Below are 19,437 nucleotides of genomic sequence, written 5' to 3' on the forward strand. Positions count from 1 at the left end.
CTGTCATCCCTTTTACTTTTTCCAATTAATGTCAAGACAATTTTAGCATTTATTTTTAAATTTTTTTCCATTTAGTAGTATTTTTCCGATTATATATACAGATAGTTTTTAACATTTACTTTGCAAGAGTTTGATTCCCATTTTTTCTCCTTCCTGCCCCCACCTCCAACTTGGCAAGCATTCAGATCTAGATTATATATGTATAATCATATTGATATAAAATCATATTTCCATATTAGTTGTGTTGTAAAATAAAAATCAGAACAAAAGGGAAAGACCATGAGGAAAAAAGTGAAAATAGTATGTTTTGATCTACATTCAAATTCCATAATTCTTTCTCTGAATGTGGATAGTATTTTCCATCATGACTCTTTTAGAATTGTCTTAAATCATTGCATAGCTGAGAAAAGCAAAGGACATTAAAGTTGATCAGTGCAAAATATTGCACACTTGTATCACTGTATACAATGTTTTTTTCCTGATTCTGCTCATTTCACTCAGCATCAGTTCACATACTCAGTTCATTTTTCCATATTTTTCTGAAATGCACCTTCTTATTATTTCTTATAAAACAATAGTATTCCCTTATATTCATATTCTACAACTTGTTTAGTTATTCCCCAGATGATAGGCATCCTTCTGATTTCCAATTCTTTACATCACAAAGATATTACAAACATCCTTTTCCCTCTTTTATAGTCTCTTTGGGATATAAAGCCAGTAGAGACACTGCTGGATAAAAAAATTATATCATACATTGTTTTATAAGCTGTTTTGTTTTTATAACTGTTTGAGAATAGTTCCAAATTGCTCAACAGAATGGTTAGATCAGTTCACAACTCCAACAATGCAGTCATGTCCCAGTTTTCCCACCTCTTCTCCAATGTTTATCATTTTCCTTTTCTGTCATATTAACCAATCTGATAGGTGTGAAGTAGTACCTCAGAATTGTTTTAATTTATACTTTTCTATTCAATACTAATTTAGATCATTTTTCCATATGACTATAAATAACTACAATTTCTTTATCTGAAAACTGTTTGTTCATATCTTTTGACCACTGTTAATTGGGGAATAATTTGCATTCTTATAAATTTGAGTTAGTTCTCTATATATTTTAGAAATGAGAGCTTTATCAGAAATACTGGCTGTAAAAATTGATCTACCACTCCATTTCTTTAGCCAGTACCAACTAATTTTGATAGTTGTCACATTATAATACAGTTTTAGATCCGGTATGGAGAGACTCTCCTCCTTTGCATTTTTTTCATTACTTCCCTTGATTATCTTAACCTTTTGTTCTTCCAGATGAATTTTATTTTTTTCTAGTTCTATAAAATAATTTTCTGATAATTTGATTGGAATTGAATAAGAAAATTAACCTAACCATGAGAAATTGATATTTTTCCAATTATTCAGATATTTATTTATTATTTATTTATATTTATAATTCTTAGGTTTGTGTTAACAGAAGACTAAAACATTTCATCTCTCTACAAACATGTTAGATGGAATTTTTCTTCCTCTTTCTTGCTGCTAGAAATGTCAATAGTTTATGTGGTTTTATTTTATATCCTACAACTTTCCTAAAATTGTTAATTATTTCAAGTAGTTTTTTAATTAATTTTCTAGGATTCTCTATGTATATCAACATATCATCTGCAAAGACTGATAGTTTTATTTCCTCAATGCCTATTCTAATTCCATTATTTTTTTCTTCCTTTATTGCTAAAGCTAAGATTTCTAGTTCTGTACTGAATAACAGTAGTGATAAGGGTTTATCCCCCTTACATATAATGGTTTTGGTTGTTTTAGATAAAATACTGCTTATCATTTTAAGAAAAATTTATTATTCCAATATTCTCTCATGTTTTTAATAGTAATGGGTGCTGCATTTTGTCAAAAAAATTTCTGCATTTATTGAGATAAAAAAATTTGTTAGCTTTGTTATTGATATGGTCCATTATGTTGATAGTTTTCCTAATATTGAACCAGTCCTGTATTCCTGGTATACATCCCATCTGATCATAGTGTATTATCCCAGTGATAAATTGCTGTAATCTCCTTGCTAATATTTTATTTAAATTTTTACAAAAATATTCATTAAGGAGATCGATCCATAATTTTCTTTCTCTTTTTTTGGCTGTTCCTGATTTAATTCATCTGACCCTAGAGATTTTTACTTAGGGAATTCACTGATGGCTTGTTCAGTATTTGGAATTCTACCAAACATTTAAAGAATGATTCTAACACTAAACTATATGGAAAAATAGGATTTTTCACCAAATTTTTTTCATGATGCTAATATGGTGCTAATACTTAAATCAGGAAGAGACAATGACTAGGTGAAATGTATAATACACCATAATAATAACAAAGCTAACAAATTATATTTTTATTTTCTCTTCTGTTAATACAGACAATTCATAATTTTGTAAATATTATGTATTTTTGTAAACATTTATCCATTTCACTTAGATTGTCAAACTTATAGGCCCACAAAATGCTTCCTAGTTATTGTTTTAATTTCTTCTTCATTAGTAGTGATTTCACCCTTTTCATTTTTGATACTAATATAATGGTACTCTTTCTTTTTAATCAAATTAACCAAAAACTGTTTTTATTGGCTTTTTCATAAAACCAGTTCTTAATTTTCTGTATTAATTAGATAGTTTTCATTGATTAGAGAAGTCAAATTAAGGCAACTCTGAGGTACCATTTCACACCTATCAGATTGGCTAATATGACAGAAAAGAAAAATGATAAATGTTGGCGAGGATGGGGAAAACTGAGACACTAATACATTGTTGGTGGAGTTGTGAACTGATCTAACCATTCTGTTGATCAATTTGGAACTATGTTCAAACAGCTATAAAACAGTGCATGATACCCTTTTTTGATCCAGCAGTGTCTCTACTGGATTTGTATTCCAAAGAGACTATCAAAGAGGGAAAAGGATGTTTATAGTATCTCTCTTTGTGATGATAAGGAATTGGAAATCAAGGGGATGCCCATCATTTGGGGAATGACTAAACAAGTTGTAGATTGTGGTGTTCTCTTCTTTTTTATAATATATGATCATTCAGGTTTCTTGGGGAGGTTCTCTGGAGGCAGCCTTAGTTTCAGTTCAACGTAATAATCACCCCAAATGCAGTCAGCTATTAAAATCCAAACATTTATTTTCTGCTTCCAAGTCTTATCTCTTTCCTTGGGCCGGTTAGCTTTCTTAGAGGCCTCTCTCCCTCCTTGGTTCCAAGAGCTCTTGCAGCTTGTCTTTTGCCTCTGCCAGCCTCTGCATCTAGCTCAACTCCATCTCATAGCTTCTCAATCTCCAACTGACACTCCCCTCTCAATCTTTTCAACTGAACTCTCCTGTTTTTATGCTCTTTTAGAGGTATAAACTCAAAGATTGACTCCTCCTCTGAGAGTGGGATTATAGGAGGTGTGAATTTGGATATCTCATACTGAACCCTGAAATCTCCCAAATGTGTGAATTAATGTGTGAGCTAATGTGTGAACTCTCAAAGGTGTTAACTTAAGCATTGTTTCTATCAATATTAGTGACAACACCTTGTAAGGATTTGCTCTAATATGTGAACCAATAAGCATTGTATCAATTCCATTGAGTTAACACACTAGGATTCTAACAGTAGATGACAGGAAAAAGAAAATGATAAATGTTGGAGGGGATGTGGGAAAACTAGGGCACTGATGTAATGTTAGTAGAGTTGTGAACCAATCATTCGGGAATGTAATACAGATCATGAGATCTGTATCCCAAAGAGATAATTTAAAAAGGGGGAAGAACCTATATGTGCATAAATGTAGCAGCTTTTTTTTATAGTGACAAGAAACTGAAAATTGAGTGGATGCCCATCAATTGGTGAATGGCTAAATAAGTTATGATATATGAAGGCAATGGCATGTTTTTATTATATAAGAAATGACAAGCAAACTGATATCAGAAAAACCTGGAAAGACCTACATGAAATGATGCTGAATAAAGTGAACAGAATCAAGACAACATTGTACACAGTGAAAACAAGATTATGTGAAGATCAACTGAGCTGGACTTGGCTATTCTCAACAATGTAGTTCTCCAAGGCAATTCCAATAGACTTGGGATGAAAATGTCAATCATATCTAGAGAGAAAACTATGAAGATTTAATGTGAATTGAAGCATAGTATTTTAACCTCTTTGATTTTTTCTTTCTTGTGTTTTTCCTTTTCTTGATTTTTCTTGCACAATATGACAAGCTTCAAATAATACTCATCCCCTTCTCTTCTTTCCCTCTACTATAACAGGTCTTTTGTACCTTTTAGTGTGATGTAATTTACCACATTTTGCTTCCCCTTTCCTCTTCTCTCACTACAATCCTTCTTCTACCTTTAATTTTATTTCTTTTTATCATCATATCAAAATCAACTCAGACCCACACTCTCTGTTTATACCCTTCTTACTGCTAATAAAGACACAATTCTCAAGAGTTTCAACTCTTAACTTCCTGTGTAGTATGTAAACTGTTTAACTTTTAAATCACATGGTATTTTTTTTTCTTTCCTATTAACCTTCTTATGCTTCTCTTGAGTCTTGTATTTTAAGATCAAATTTTCTGTGAAGTTCTGATCTTTTCACCAGAAATGATGAAAGTCCCATATTTTATTCAATATCCATTTTTTTCCCTGAAAGATTATGCTTAATTTTGCTTGGTAGCTGATTCTTGGCTGTAGTAAAAGCTCTTTTGCCTTCTAGAATATCATATTCCAGGCCCTCCAATCCTTTAATGTCAAAGCTGTGAATTCCTGGATAATCTTAACTGTGGCTCCACTATACTTGAATTGTATTTTCTCCTTATCTTGAATATTCTGGAATTTGACTGCAGTTGTCCTTGAAGTTTTCATTTTAGGATCTCTTTCAGGAAGTGATCTGTAGGTTCTTTCAATGACTAATTTACCGTCTAGTTCTAGGATATTGGGGCAGTTTTCTTTGACGATTTCTTGAAAGATGCCATCTAGGTTCTTTTTTTCAGCATGGCTTTCAGGTAGAGCAATGATTCTTAAATTAACTTTTCTGCATCTACTTTGCATGTCAGTTATTTCTCCATTTAAGTATTTTACATTTTCTTCTATTTTTTTCTACCAAAAAAAATTTTTTTTGTTTGATTCTTGATATCTCATAGAATAATTAATTTCTATTTGCCCCACACTAATTTTTAAGGTATTATCTGCAGTTAGCTTTTGTAATTGCTTTTCCATTTAACTAACATTACTTTCATGGGAGTTGTTTTTTTCAGTGGATTTTTTTCATTTGGTAAATTGTATTTTTTAAAAAATTGTTTTCTTCAGTTCTTCCTTTTCCAAGCTGTTGACTCTCTTTTACATATCTCTCATTACTTTTCCCAACTTTTTCTCCTACTTCTCTTATTTAACTTTCAAAATTCTTTTTCAGCTCTTCCAAGAAGACTTTTTGGGCTTGATATTAATTCTTATCATTTTGAGGTTTCATATGTAACCATTTTGTTTCTTCTGAGTTGGTGCATTGATCTAACTTGTCATTATAGTAGCTTTACAAGGTTTTTTTGTTTGTTTCTTGCTCATTTTTACTTATTGTGTGCCTTTTAAAGTTCACTTCTGCTCCTGAAGTAGGGAAGGCATCATTCCAAGCTTCTTGTACTGGGGGCCACATGTATGGTCCATTGCCTTAAGATACTGGCAGATATTTGATGATTTGCTCATTGGTCTGGGAGTAGCCTGACCTAGTCAATCCATTGTTGCCTGGTTTCCAGGACTGGCAATTTGCCTTCTGTGCTGGTACTGGAGGCTCATTGTTGTCCTGTTTTGCCTGTCATTTTGAGATAGAATTGAGAGGTCTTGGTTGATAATCCATATTGTGGCTCACATACCTGGACACCATCTGTGCTGTATTGCTTTCCCCTTTTACCCAAGTAAGACTGGAGAACAATTTGAAGTAATTCCTTAAAAAATATAATTGATCAAATGGAAATGGACATAGTTCTAAATTATTCTCCAGAATGGGTGAATCACATCACATCATTTTCTTTTCTTTTTTTTGTCGTATTAGACAGTCTGATAGGTGTGAGGCAGCCCCTTGAGTTGTTTTAATGTACATTTTTTCTTATCAAAAGTGATTTAAAGCACTTCTTCATACGTCTATAGACAGCTTTGATTTCTTCTTTTGAAAACTGCCTGTTCATATCCTTTGACTATTTATCAGTTGGGGAATAGTTTGTATTATTATAATTTGACTCAATTCTCTTATATTTTGGAAATGGAAACTTTATCAGAGACATGAATATACATCTAATATATGCAAGAACAGCTGCAAAGTGGTGAGTTTAAAGGGCAGAACAACTCATTAACAGTCTAAAAGTGTAGTATGGTTTTAAACTACATTAGTTATGGATACCCACTCCCAGATATGGAAGATCCCAGATGTTTCTGCATAGACCGGGGTATGGGTTGGCTTCCCAGGAGTTGACATATTTCATTTGAAATAGCCCCTCATCAAGGGCTTTTGTAATTGGGAGCATAGTTTTGCTTTCTTTACTATATAAGCATTTAATATTTTCTCTGTCTTCATGAGAAACTGTAGCTAATGAAGAGATGTGACAAGCAAAGTGATTCTGCAATTATATGCACTAATAATTTTAATGTGTTCTGAATAATATAGAGAAGTGACATTTCATATTGAATGATAATAATAGGTGGTAAAACTCACTCAAACTGAAACTTATTGAGGACCTTAGCTTAAAAAAGCCAAGATTTCCTACCGTATCCAGAGCCATCTTTTGATATATATCTACCTGGCCATTCACTCCAGATTGTTCCAGAGGCCAGAGTGAAGCATGTGAACTTGCACAACCCTGCCTCACTTAAATTAAATTCACTTTCATGTCATGGCCTTAGCTCTCTGATGTCATGGTCTTCTTCGAGAATACAGGACAAACAACATTTCTGAAAAGGACAAAGCTGATCTTTTCCAAGAGAAAAAGATTCATGAATATACCCAAAGGGTTGTAAAAATGAGCATAGCCTTTGATGCATCAGTGTCACTACTGGGTCTGTATCCCAAAGAGATCATAAAAGAGGAGAAAGCACCTATGTATTTGTGTTAGCTCTTTTTGAGTGGCAAAGAACTGGAAATTGAATGAATGCCTATCAGTTGGGGAATAGCTAAATAAGTTATGATATATTAATATAATAAAATATTATTATTCCATAAGAAATTATGAACAAGTTTATTTCAGAAAAGCCTGAAAAGACTTACATGAACTGATGCTGAATGAAATGAGCAGAACAAAGAGAACACAATAACAGCAAAATTATATGATGATCAACTACGATAGACTTAGCTCTTCTCAGCAATGTAGTGATCCAAGGAAATTTCAATAGACTTGGTATAGAAAAAATCCAGAAAAACAAGTATGGAGACTAACTGTAGGTCGAAGCATACAATTTTTACCTTTTTTGTTTGTCTGTGTGTTTTTTCTTATTTTTTTTTCTCTTTTGGTCTGATTTTTCTTTCACATGACAAATCTGGAAATATGTTTAAAATGATTGTACATGTACAATTTACATCAGATTGCTTACTCTCTTGGAGAGAGGGGAGATAAAAAGAGAGAGAAAAAATTTGGAACTCAAAATCTTTTAATTTTTCTGCTAATATTTTTCCAATATATGCAAAGATAGTTTTCAACATTTGTCTTTGCAAAGCTTTATAGTTCGAATTTTTCAAAAGGGCTGCTGCAAACATTTTTGCACATGTGAATCCTTTTCCCTCTTTTATAATCTCTTTGGGATTCAGTTCCAGTAGTGAGACTGCTAGAACAAAGAATATACACATTTGGGCATAGGAACCCAAAATCTTACAAAAATGAATATCAAAAACTATATTTATGTGTAAATGGAAAAATAAAATGCTATTTTTTAAAAAAGAAAAAGATTCATGTCTTTAAAATACATTTAATCTTTTTCATGACTAGCATAACTTATTGTGTTTTTGACACTGAGCTTTCCAAATTGCTAACAAGTTCCACAAGGAAAGAACCAGGTTCAACAGAAAAAAGAAGACTCCGTACTGGAGAAGTAGGTGTCATAGTTATGAAAGTTTGGCTGACACAGAACCCAGAAAACTGGAGTTTTATATTTATTTTTCTGAAGGATCTCTGTTGTCCCCCATTTTGTTTAGTTTACCTGTTCCTTTGAGAAAGCTGAGTATTAAGAAATCAGTTGCCTTAATAAAAATAATAATAGATGGTTTTTCAAGAAAATTCAAGATAGCTTCCCTTCTTAATGGCATCTGATTTGCTTCTTAATCATCACTGCACCTTTAAAGTGCCCAAACCCAAAGCAAATGTTAAAGTGAGGGGCTAGCACCTAACTGGCTTCTTAGATACTCAGGGCCCAGACTCTCAAGATTCACAGAATTTTGGAGCTGAAAAAGATCCTAGCTAGCCTCTTTCTATATTTTCCTTATTTGATTTCCTATCCTTCAAATGGAGATGGAACTATTCATGATATCATAGCAAGGCTTCTTTTTTTTTAAATAACTTTTTATTGACAGAACCCATGCCAAGGTAATTTTTTACAACATTATCCCTTGCACTCACTTCTTTTCTGATTTTTCCCCTTCCTCCCTCCACCCCCTTCCCCAGATGGCAAGCAGTCTTATACATGTTAAATATATCACAGTATATCCTAGATACAATATATGTGTGCAGAACCAAACAGTTCTCTTGTTGCACAGGGAGAATTGGATTCAGAAGGTAGAAATAACCCGGGAAGAAAAACAAAAATGCAAACAATTTACTTTCATTTCCCAGTGTTCTTTCTTTGGATGTAGCTGCTTCTGTCCATCATTGCTCAATTGAAACTGAGTTAAATCTCTGTCAAAAAAATCCACTTCCATCAGAATGCATCCTCATACAGTATCGTTATTGAAGTATATAATGATCTCTTAGTTCTACTCGTTTCACTTAGCATCAGTTCATGTCTCTCCAAGCCTCTCTGTATTCATCCTGCTGGTCATTTCTTACAGAACAATAATATTCCATAACATTCATATACCACAATTTATTCAGCCATTTTCCAATTGATGGGCATCCATTCATTTTCCAGTTTCTAGCCACTACAAACAGGGCTACCACAAACAGTTTGGCACATACAGGTCCCTTTCCCTTCTTTAGTATCTCTTTGGGGTATAAGCCCAGTAGGAGCACTGCTGGATCAAAGGGTATGCACAGTTCGATAACTTTTGGGCACAGCAAGGCTTCTTAAAAGAACCTCTAAGACTCTACTTAGCATAAAATCACAGCTCCAAACAGTTATCAGCACTGAAATGAACCTCAGGGATCATCTAAGGTATCCTCCTTCCTCCTTATCCATATGGGACAACAGAGACCAAGATTGGAGAATTGGGCTTGTCTAAGGAAACAGAATGTAGAAAATCTAGGTTCAAATTTCAGCTCAGTTACTTATGTGCCATTTTATTTTTGGCAAGTTTGAGCCACTGTTTTGTCATCTGTAAAATGAGAGTGTGGACTAATAGAGTATAACATTTATAAAATGCTTTAAGGCTAACAAATTTGTCTATTTTCTTTTTTTAATATATGCACCAAATTATATATTATGTGTACATGTATTAACATATACACATATGAACTATGGATATTTATCTATTTTCTATAACTATATATGTCATACTATATAAAGAGAGAGATTTTATATATATATATATATATATATATATATATATATATACACACACATAATGAGAGAGACAGAAGGAGAGAGACAGAGATAGTGAGTGCATATATGAAACATGGAAATTCCAATACACCAAAGATCTATTGGAGAGTATAGTCCCTTCAACCATCCAATATCCCAAGAGTCTTTTGTGCTCTTCATATTGCTTGGAGTACCAATGGAATAAACAGGCTGCCTGTCAAATATCTCTTGCTCTTGTTACATGACTGACTCAAATTTTTTTCCATCACATATTTTTTCCCTAATGACATTTCTCATATCATTGGAAATTCTTTTGTTTTATATTTATAGCCTTTTTATCCCCACCATGCTTCTCTCCATTGCCTTTTTTGGATTGCCCTTAATTTCAATTCAAACACACACACACACACACACACACGTATGTATTCAATTATATAAAACAAATGTCTGTAATAAGTGTGTAAATGATCTCATTTTATCTTTCCAAGTCTACGAGGTAAATACAAGAATATCTCCATTTTACATATGAGAAAATTGACTAAATGACCTCTAAGTTTTCATAACTCCTAAACCCTAGCATCATAAATTAATAGCCAAAAAGTTTCAAATCAGAGACTCAAATTTCAAATGCTATTCTCTTTCCATTGCACCAGACTGCCCTCCAAGTGAAAACTATAGACATATTTAGAAAGAAAAGGATCTCATAATTAGATCTCATTATAACTGAACAGAGATAAGGTAGATAAAAGAGACAGTTGCTGAAAGTTTTGGTTTATATGGAAAGCAATGATAACAATAATCCTGCTCAAACCCGAAAAAAGAGAAAGCTGGAAGTATTTGGCTATTTCTAGGTAGTGAAGTCAAAACAAAACCTTCTCCTCCCCCCTATCTTTTTAGAGAATAGCGAACTCCAAACCTAGATCTCAAAGCTCATTGCCTGACCATAAAAAAGAGGCATTTCTTACTGATAAAGTATCTTTTCATCAAGTTGCCTAGCTGAATTTTTAGATCCAAACAAGAGAGCTTTCTTGAGATACTACAAGAAATTTTATTTTTGTAATAGCTGTAAGGACCTTTATGGATCATAGTACCTTGCTTTATATCCCAGTTTTGCCATATTTACTATGTCTGTGATCTTAGGCAAGTCACTTTAACTCTGGCGCTCAATTTCCTCATCTATAAAATAATGGGATTGAATTAAGTGACTCCTAAGATCCTTTCAATCTCTAAAAATGGGAGCCTTTGGTCTAGTCCAATTCCCTCATCTTGCAAATGAAGAAAAGGACATGTTCAAGATCACAGTAAGTAGTAAAGAGATACAATCAGAACCCAAGCTTCCTGCTTCCCAGCCCTATGACTTTCCCATCAATCATAATGCTCCCTGAGAAGGGAGTTGAGTGAATGCAATATTTCTGACTTCCAATTGGGATATTTTTAAGCATTCCTCTCTTTTTGTGTTTCCCATCTCACTCTGTCACTATACCTTCTAGGAAAGCTCGGCATCAACATCTGGTTTTCCCTTCAGTACAAATTTTCACAAAGAATACATTTCGCAATTCATGGATTTATTGTTCCTATAGCCCCTCCTTGCTTTTGATATTATTTCATTATGTAGTTAAAGCCTGAACACTTTTCCTCAACTCTAGGGAGCTATTTATAACTATTCTTTTACAACTTTAAATCATTCACCACTGAGGATTTAGTTATTCTGAGATACAATGGTTGGTCACTAAGTAGAATTTTGTAGATTATATATCTCTGATGCTGTAAAAACTTAACTTCAATCTAATTTTGATTGGTTTCTTCCTGGTAGGCAGAATGAGCTATTTAAAATGGTTTTGAATGTATTTTCCTTTAAAAATGTATGTGTGTGTGTGTGTGTGTGTGTGTGTGTGTGTGTATGCATGCATGTATATATGTATATATATACATGCATGCATGTATATATGTATACATATATATGGTTATATATGTGTATGTGTATATATATATACTTTGATCCCCACAACAACTCTGTTACATTAATGCTATTATTATGTCTCTTTATTTTACAGATGAGAAAACTGAGGCTGAAAAGGAACCTGCCCAGGGTCTCTGAGACATAAATCAAAATCAAGTCTTTCTGACTCCAAAACCAATACTCTGTCCACTTGTTACACTTATCCTATCCTCACTGAATAGTGAAAGAGATTCCTCAGTAAAACTTGTTAAGTGAAAATTTATTTTATTTTATTTTTTATTTTAATATAAAATTTATTTTATTTATTTCCTTGAGTAGGCATTTTATGTGAGAGAATATCCTACACAGTAAAATCAGAGTCATCTCTGTAAATCCTCAGTCTCTCCTCCAATCTGGCTCAGTACTTACAACATCAAAGTAATTGCTTTGAATTATACTAGGTGCCCTTGTAAAAATGTAACTGCTGATACCAGTAACATCTACTTAGAATTAGAGTATTAGAACATTAAGATTCCAGAGTAACACCAAGAGGCTGCCTCCAAGGAGTCTCAAAAACAGAGCAGATAGACAAAGACCTTCCTGGTCATGGAAAAAGAAAAATCCTCTTTTTAATAGCTTGGTCTGTCTATCTAAACCCTATCTAAACAAGGCCCAGCTCTAGTCCTGTCTTCTCCAGAAAGCTTTCTGTTGACATCCTTCTGAAATCCTAAACCTTACTGCCAACATCTTTAATGAGCAAATAATGCTGACATGTTGGATGTTATCTTTCCCAGCATTTTAATTTCATATCCCAATTATACTACAAGCTTCTTAAAGACAGAGATCATAACTTACGGCATCTAACAATGCTTAGAACAAGGTCCCACATAAAACAAGTACTTAATAAATAAGAAACTGGATTAATTAAAATTCTCAGGCGATGATGTAGATATCATTTTTCTCTGGTTCTGTTCTTATGAAATATGGAGAAGAGTCATCATCTGCCCAAGAGTCCCCAGTATATTATAAGATCCTTAGCAAAACCATTCTTAAACCTAGCATGAAACAAGGGAGTGAGTACTGGAAATCAGCATGCAGCATATCTGAGTTTAATTCCCAGTTCTGTAACAAACTTGTTTTGGGACTTTAGTTTACAAAAGGTTTCAAAACTTTATCTGCATCCTTCCTCTTTATTACAATTGTAGAATTTCCAGATCAGAATAAAAAAGAATTCTGCAAGTAGTCAAACAGAAAGAAATAAAATATCAGTGAACCATAGTCAGGATCATACAAGATGTATAAGTTACCACTATAAAGAGATGAAGAACATTGAACATAATATTCCCAAAGACAAATTATATAGGCTTACACAGTAAGAACAACTTATACAGTAAAACTGAATCAAATATTCCAGAAGCAAAAATTGAATTATAATAAAACCAAAGACTTCCAAGCATTCCTGATAAAAACAAAAAGACCAGTCAGAAACTTTGAATAAAATGAGAATCAGGATAAATATAAAAACATAAATAAATAAATGAAAGAATTACAAAGAATTTTATAAGGATGAAGCATTTGTCTTTTAAAGAGAAGAGAATGGCATATGTCCCTTGAAACTTTAATTTCATAAGATCCAAGTAAGACAAAAGGTCTGGGAATGATTTTCTTATGTTTCAATAATCTTAAAAGAAGAATAGAAAGGGAGGGCATAATAATAATAAACTAGAGAGGACAAGGAGAGGAAGAACAAGGGAATTAATTATCACAATCAGTCTGTCCAGTTGGAATCAAATGAAGAAGGAATGAGGAAGCAGACATTGCTTAAACTTCATTTTCATCCAATTTAGATAAAACATACATTGACATAAATACACAGAAAGGTGTAGTGTAGAATTATAATCAAATCAACAAAGGAACAGGGAATAGTAAAAAAAAAAAGAAGAGTAAGTCCAGGAAGGGATTAATCACAAATAAAATAAATTTTAAACTCAGATAAAGAGATCTGAGAATATAAAAGGGAAGAAATAAAGGGAAAGAGCCATGATTAAGAGAGGTTGGAGCAGAAAGAGAAAAGAATAAGAATAAGACTGGGGGAATTATAGACTTAACAATCATAAATAACAATGTGAATGGGATTTATCCAACTCTAAAAAAAAAAGAGAGAATTAAAGATAGATTAGAAAACAATTAATATATTATTTACAAAACTCACTATTGAAATATAAAGACATACAGACTTAAAATAAAAGTCAGGGGTAAAATCAATCAAGCCTCTTTGTTATTGTAGTTGTTCAATCATTTTTCAGTTGTATCATCTCTTCATAACTCCATTTGAGATTTTCTTGGCAAAGATATGATTTGCCACTTCCTTATCTATCTCATCTCACAGATGAGGAAACTGAAGCAGACAAGGTTAAATTACTTGACCTGGGCCAGTCAGTTAAGTGTCTGAGGCCAGATTTAAACTCATGAAGATGAATTTTCCCTGTTTCAGGCCCAGCACTCTATCCACTGCACCTAGTTGCTACTATTTATGTATCATATTATGTATTTATATAGCTTTTTAAGGTTTGTGAAGTGCTTTAACCCTGAGAAGTAGGTATTATTATTATTGAGGAAAATGAAGCAAATAGAGTTAAAGGGGGTTGCCCAGAGTAACACAGTTACTGTCTGAGGACAGATTGGAAGTCAGGAAGATAAGTCTTCTCAACTTTAGGCCTAGCACTCCATCCACTGCTCCATTTAGCTGTAGTAAGCTTCAGCTGAATTTAAAAAAAAAAAATAGGAGTAGCCTTTATAATCAAAGGATAATTAATTCAGATAGAACCTTCCAAAAAATTTGCAAAATAATAAATAAAAGAAATGGGTAGAGCACTGGTCTCAAACTCAAAATGATTTTTAAAAGAATTAGAAAAAGAAAACTGTCAGATCAAATTAGAACAAGAGGAAACAATGAAAATCAGAAAAACCTGTTTTACCTTCTAGTTTCAGACATTTACTAGCTGTGTGGCCTAGAAAATGATACTTGAACCTTTCTTTTCTTCAGTTTTCTCAACTGTAAAATGAGAGAAATAATAATACCTACTTCCCACAAGGTTGTTGTGTGTATCAAATGAGATAATATTTGTAAAAAAAAGCACTTAGTACAATATTTGAGACATAGTAGATGTTTAGATAGATATGTAGATATGTTTATCGGAACATTGTCAATACTCCTATTTGAAATAGTGTTAAAAATGTTAACTGAAGCAATAAGACAAAAAAAAATGACACATAACAAAATTATTGCTAATGGTTGATGAAATGACATACTTAGAATGCCCAAGAGAATCAATCAAAAACAACTGAAATTCATCAAAATTTTTGGACATAAAATAAATCATCAGCATTGCTTTATATTGCTAACAAAACACAGTAGGAAAAGATAGGGGAAAATGCATCCAAATTAACAACAGAATATAGGAAATATTTAAAACTCCATTTATCATGACACACTCAGGAAATATATAAATCCAAATATGAAACACTCTTTGCAGACATTTTTGCAATATTCATTACTCATGGGTAGATAGAGCCAACATAGTAAAAATAAAATGACAACAGCATATGAAGAATAATTTCCTTATTCAGTGACATAATTAAAGGAATATTTCATAGATCTAGAAGAAATAATAATAATGAAATAAAACTGAAATGAAATAATGAAATTCATATGGAAGAGTAAAAGATTGAAAATTTCAACAATAATATTGTAAAAAAGTGGGAAGGAGAAGGTCTAGCCTATCAGTATTAGATCTCAAATTGTACTACAAGGTAGTAATCATAAAAACAATGGAGGACGAAGAGGTGGAATGGGAAAAATGAAAAAGAAGAGAAAGAAACAGAGAGACAGAGACAGAAAGAGAGAAGGTAGAGGAAAACTCATTGACAAAAACAGCTAGAAAAAACTAAAATGCAAGTAGTCTAGAAGATGCCAAATATGAAACATCTCACGCCAGATACATGAATAATACATGACTTAGTTAGAAAATACCACAATATAAACAAATTATAGAAGCAAAGCAGAATTATCTTTCAAATCTATAGCAAGGGAAAGAGTTTATGATGAAACAAGCAATTCAAAGGATTGCTTAAGATAAAATGAATAATTTTGATTATATAAAATGACATTGATTTCCTTGTTATCCTTCTTAAAAAGTGCTCAATTTCTGGGCATTTTCACTGGGCATATCCAAAATGCTCTTCCTCTCTCTCTCATCTCCATCTCCTGGCTTACATGATTTCATTCAACTCCCAGCTAATTAATCTCACTTTTGGCAAAAAACAGTCTTTCCTGATCTCTCCTAATTCTAGAGCCTTCCCTCTACTGATTCTATTCAATATATCTTTTTTTTTATTTAAATTTTATTTTATTTAATAATAACTTTGTATTGACAAAATCCATGCCAGGGTAATTTTTTACATTATCCCTTGCATTCGCTTAGGTTTCGATTTTTTCCCCTCCCTCCCTCCACCCCCCCCCAAGATGGCAAGCAGTCCTATAAATGTTAAATATGTTGCAGTATATCCTAGATACAATACATATTTGCAGAACCGAACAGTTCTCCCACTGCACAGGGAGAATTGGATTCAGAAGGTAAAAATTACTCGGGAAGAAAATCAAAAATGCAAATAGTTCACATTCGTTTCCCAGTGTTCCTTCTTTGGGTGTAGCTGTTTCTGTCCATCATTTATCCATTGAAACTCAGTTAGGTCTCTTTGTCATAGAAATCCATTTCCATCAGAATACATCCTCATACAGTATCATTGTCGAAGTGTATAATGATCTCCTGCTTCTGCTCATCTCACTTAGCATCAGTCCATGTAGGTCTCTCCAAGCCTCTCTGTATTCATCCTGCTGGTCATTCCTTACAGAGCAATAATATTCCATAACATTCATATACCACAATTTACCCAGCCATTCTCCAATTGATGGGCATCCATTCATTTTCCAGTTTCTAGCCACTACAAACAGGGCTGCTAAAATATTTTGGCACATACAGGTCCCTTTCCTTTTTTTAGTATCTCTTTGGGGTATAAGCCCAATAGAAACACTGCTGGATCAAAGGGTATGCACATTTTGATAACTTTTTGGGCATAATTCCAGATTGCTCTCCAGAATGGTTGGGTTCATTCACAACTCCACCAACAATGCATCAGTGTCCCCGTTTTCCCGCATCCCCTCCAACATTCATCATTATTTTTCCTGTCATCTTAGCCAATCTGACAGGTATGTAGTGATATCTCAGAGTTGTCTTAATTTGCATTTCTCTGATCAATAGTGATTTGGAACACTCTTTCCTATGAGTAGTAATAGTTTCAATTTCATCATCTGAAAATTGTCTGTTCATATCCTTTGACCATTTATCAATTGGAGAATGGCTTGATTTCTTATAAATTTGAGTCAGTTCTCTATATATTTTGGAAATGAGGCCTTTATCAGAACCTTTAACTGTAAAGATGTTTTCCCAGTTTGTTGCTTCCCTACTAATCTTGTCTGCATTCGTTCTGTTTGTACAAAGACTTTTTAATTTGATATAATCAAAATTTTCTATTTTGTGATCGTTAATGATCTCTAGTTCATCTTTGGTCACAAATTTCTTTCTCCTCCACAAGTCTGAGAGATAAACTATCCTATGTTCCTCTAATTTATTTATAATCTCGTTCTTTATGCCTAGGTCATGGACCCATTTTGATCTTATCTTGGTATATGGTGTTAAGTGTGGGTCCTTGCCTAATTTCTGCCATACTAATTTCCAGTTATCCCAGCAGTTTTTATCAAATAATGAATTCTTATCCCAAAAGTTAGAATCTTTGGGTTTGTCAAACACTAGATTGCTATAGTTGACTATTCTGTCTTGTGAACCTAACCTATTCCACTGATCAACTAATCTATTTCTTAGCCAATACCAAATGGTTATGGTGACTGCTGCTTTATAATATAATTTTAGATCAGGTACAGCTAGGCCACCTTCATTTGATTTTTTTTTCATTAATTCCCTTGAGATTCTCGACTTTTTATTGTTCCATATGAATTTTGTTGTTATTTTTTCTAGATCATTAAAATATTCTCTTGGAAGTCTGATTGGTATAGCACTAAATAAATAGATTAGTTTAGGGAGTATTGTCATCTTTATTATATTCACTCTGCCTATCCAAGAGCACTTAATATTTTTCCAATTATTTAAGTCTGACTTTATTTGTGTGGAAACTTTTTTGTAATTTTGCTCAAATAATTCCTGACTTTCCTTTGGTAGGTAGAGTCCCAAATATTTTATGCTATCAACAGTTATTTTGAATGGAATTTCTCTTTGTATCTCTTGCTCTTGGATTTTGTTGGTGGTATATAAAAATGCTGAGGATTTATGGGGATTTATTTTGTATCCTGCTACTTTGCTAAAATTATGAATTATTTCTAATAGCTTTTTAGTAGAATCTCTGGGGTTCTCTAAGTATACCATCATATCATCTGCAAAGAGTGATAGTTTGGTTTCCTCATTGCCTACTCTAATTCCTTTAATCTCTTTCTTGACTCTTATTGCAGAGGCTAGTGTTTCTAATACAATATTGAATAATAATGGTGATAGTGGGCAACCTTGCTTCACTCCAGATCTTACTGGGAAAAGTTCCAGTTTTTCCCCATTGCATATGATGCTTACTGAAGGTTTTAAATATATGCTCCTGACTATTTTAAGGAAAAGTCCTTTTATTCCTATGCTCTCAAGTGTTTTTATTAGGAATGGCTGTTGGATTTTATCAAATGCTTTTTCTGAATCTATTGAGATGATCATATGGTTTTTGTTTGGTTGGTTATTGATATAGTCAATTATGTTAATAGTTTTCCTAATATTGAACCAGCCCTGCATTCCTGGTATAAATCCTACTTGGTCATAGTGTATTATCCTGGGGATGATTTTCTGTAATCTTTTTGCTAATATTTTATTTAAGATTTTAGCATCAATATTCATTAGGGAGATTGGCTATAATTTTCTTTCTCTGTTTTCAGCCTACCTGGTTTAGGTATCAGTACCATGTCTGTGTCATAAAAGGAGTTTGGTAGGACTCCTTCAATCCCTACTTTTTCAAATAGTTTATTTAGCATTGGAGTTAATTGATCTTTAAATGTTTGATAGAATTCACATGTAAATCCATCTGGTCCTGGGGATTTTTTCTTAGGGAGTTGATTGATAGTTTGTTCTATTTCTTTTTCTGAGATGGGAGTGTTTAGGATATTTACTTCTTCCTCTGTTAGTTTAGGCAAGCTATATTTTTGGAGGTATTCTTCTATTTCATTTAAGTTGTCGAATTTATTGGCGTAAAGTTGGGCAAAGTAACTCCTAATTATTGCTCTAATTTCCTCTTCATTAGTGGTGAGTTCTCCCTTTTCATTTTTAAGACTAACAATTTGATTTTCCTCTTTCCTTTTTTTAATCAGATTTACTAAGGGTTTGTCTATTTTGTTGGTTTTTTCATAGAACCAACTCTTAGTTGTATTAATTAATTCAATAGTTTTTTTACTTTCAATTTTATTGATCTTCAATATATCTTAAATTAAATTTACATGTACAATATTTGCATATAGTATCTCCCATTAGATTGTGAACTTCTTGAGAGCAAGAACTGTCATTTACCTTTCTTTATATCCCCAACATTTTGTACAGTGACTCACACATAGTAACTGCTTAATAAATGTTTATTCTCTGGTAGGCAC

The sequence above is a fragment of the Antechinus flavipes genome, chromosome 2 (genome assembly GCF_016432865.1).
Source record: "Antechinus flavipes isolate AdamAnt ecotype Samford, QLD, Australia chromosome 2, AdamAnt_v2, whole genome shotgun sequence".
Classification (NCBI taxonomy): domain Eukaryota; kingdom Metazoa; phylum Chordata; class Mammalia; order Dasyuromorphia; family Dasyuridae; genus Antechinus; species Antechinus flavipes.